Here is a 2816-nt window from a genome sequence, read left to right as displayed (position 1 = left end):
GTGGGGGGAAGCTACCCTGTGCCTGCTATCTAAACTCCCAAGATGGATTCAAGGACATTCCCAGCATGGGTTGCTCATTGTTTATCAATTCTTGTGTGCTCTGCTAAAAGAATTTCTCCAACAATTAACTTCAATATTCTGAACTCTTGCCACCCCCAATGACAGTATCTTAATATTAATATTCTTACATGGTCATGGAGGACATTATAGGAATGTATCAAACAGTAACTTGTTAATAACTAGCAAATATTGAAACAATAAACAGAGAGAGGATTTTCCCTGTGGCTTAATGCCACCTGGGGTCAATATGCTGCTTGCCCAGTAAGGTGGGCTGAAAGCTCTTTCTGCTCTATGGCAGGAGGCAACAGAAATTACAGAGGCATTAAAACATTCACTTACAATTCTTTTTAATTATCAATCACCCTCTGGGGCTACATCACAGCCTATGCAAGTGTCCAGACTTCAGGGGAGTCTTCCCATGGACTGTGAGGCTAGAATCCTCCTGGCTTCTGGGAAAAGGACAGTTTCTGACTTTATTCTCCTGGAGACGGATGCAATCTCTGCCCTTGTCTTCTGGCTTCTCCTGGATGCTCTGTCCAGGGATTCTTAGGCAGGACCTCAGGTGCAGAAGAGTATGACGCCTTGCAGTCTGAGCATAGTTTCATGCTGTCTAGCTGGCCAGTCACGTGCAGACAAGTGGGGTCTGCTCCTGGTTAACTCAACAGCAGTGGTGCTTACCAGGAAGTGATAAGACAGCGGGCATGCAATATAGTACACAGATGCACGGGAGCCTGAGCTCCATACAGACAGGCTTAAGCGCAATAATGAACACGGGCAATTCAGGGGAGCCCGAGCATGTTTTTTACCTGTGTACCCCCATTTATTAAATGTGAGCCGAGATTAATGGCCCCTTGGCCACTAGAATGACCATTCAGGTTGGCAGTTAGCCAAACCTTACCATAATAGGCAAAAGCCACAGGCCTGGACCTTCCATATATGGGAATCACATGGGGGCTTTATAATAGGCAGGCCTATGGACCCTCCACAACACACAGATGTTACGGGCTGGAAGCAAACTGGAAAACTCATCTAGTCCATCTGTCCTGTCAAAGCAGCGTCAGTTATACCAAATCACATAAGAACACATACAGGCAGGTCTTGAATATCTCTAGTCCTGGCTCACTGGAGAGGTTCCTGAAGACTGGAAGCTGGCCAATATGATACCCATCCACAAGAAGGGTCGTAAAGAGGAGCCAGAAAACTACAGAGCTGTCAGCCTGACCTTAGTGCCAGGCAAGGTGATGGAACAGGTAATCTTTTCCTTTCCGGAGCCCTCGTGGAGATCCCAGCTCATCTTTAAACCCACCGGGTGATCCTTGGAGCACCGCCGCAATGCCCAGGGAAGACAGGGCTATGTGGAAGTCCAAATACTTTATGAAAATCATCCAACTGCTGGATGACTACCCAAAATATTTCATTGTGGGAGCAGACAATGTGGGCTCCAAGCAGATGTAACAGATCTGCATGTCTCTGAATGGGAAGGCTGTTGTGCTGATGGGGAAGAATATGAATGTGCGCAAAGCTATTCGTGGTCATCTGGAGAATAACCCTGCCTTAGAAAAGCTGCTTCCTCACATCCGTGGGAATGTGGGCTTTGTCTTCACCAAGGAGGATCTGACTGAGATCCGAGACATACTGCTGGCCAATAAGGTGCTAGCTGCTGCCCGTGCTGGTGCTATTGCTCCCTGTGATGTGACAGTGCCAGCCAAGAACACTGGTCTTTGACCTCAGAAGACCTCATTTTTCCAGGCCTTGGGCATCACCACAAAGATTTCCAGAGGGCCCACTGAAATTCTGAGTGATGTGCAGCTCATCAGGACCGGAGACAAAGTGGGTAGCAGCGATGCCACCCTGCTGAACATGCTGAACATCTCCCCCTTCTCTTTCGGGTTGGTCATCCAGCAGGTCTTTGACAATGGTAGCATTTACAGTCCTGAAGTACTGGACATGACTGAGGAGACCTTGCACAAGCGCTTCCTGTAGGGTGTCCGTAACGTTGCCAGCATCTGCCTACAGATTGGGTACCCAACCATTGCTTCTGTTCCTCACTCCATCATCAATGGGTACAAGCAGGCCCTGGCTGTTGCAGTGGAGACTGATTACACCTTTCCCGCTGGCTGAAAAGGTGAAGGCCTTCCTGGCAGACGCCTCTGCTTTCGTGGCAGCCATGCCCATGGCAGCTGAAGCAGCTGCACTTGCTGCTGCCACCGCTGCCGCTCCAGCAAATGAGGCTGAAAAGGAGGAGTCAGAGGAGTCTAATGAGGACATGGGATTCGGTCTCTTAGATTAACCTCAGGCATCGTCTGTCTGTCTGTGTCAAAGTTAGTCCAAACAAAGAGAAATAAAAAGCTCTTTTACCCTTCAAAACGAAAAAAAGAAAAAAAAAACACAACCAAACCTGCTTGATCATGATCGGGTGTAGTTGTCTAGGAAGGGCAGGAGAGTCCTGGTACTGGAGTTGGCAGGGCTCATTAGGCAGGCTTTAAACTAGATCTGAAGGGGGTGGGTGAGGCAATTACTCTCTCTGAGAAGGAGCGAGTGGGAAGGAAACTAGGGACAATTGAGGAATCGAGAGCCCAGCTGGAGTGCATCTACACCAATGCACGCAGCTTGGGTAACAAGCAGGAGGAACTGGAAGTCCTGGTCCACCAGGGTGACTAAGATATAGCTGCCATTTCAGAAACATGGTGGGATGACGGGCATGACTGGAGTCCCATAGTGGGGGGATACAACCTCTTCAGGAGAGATAGGCAAGG

The 2816-nt window shown here is 48.8% G+C and overlaps 1 pseudogene; it reads left to right on the top strand.

Moving 5' to 3' along the window:
• The first annotated feature begins 1332 nt into the window (after positions 1 to 1332).
• Positions 1333 to 2412, top strand: LOC135193177 (large ribosomal subunit protein uL10-like; annotated as a pseudogene).
• Positions 2413 to 2816: the final 404 nt, after the last annotated feature.

The sequence above is a fragment of the Pogoniulus pusillus genome, chromosome Z (genome assembly GCF_015220805.1).
Source record: "Pogoniulus pusillus isolate bPogPus1 chromosome Z, bPogPus1.pri, whole genome shotgun sequence".
Taxonomy (NCBI): Eukaryota; Metazoa; Chordata; class Aves; order Piciformes; family Lybiidae; genus Pogoniulus; species Pogoniulus pusillus.
Note: the sequence above shows the minus strand (reverse complement) of the source record. Positions and strands in the feature narration are given on the sequence as shown.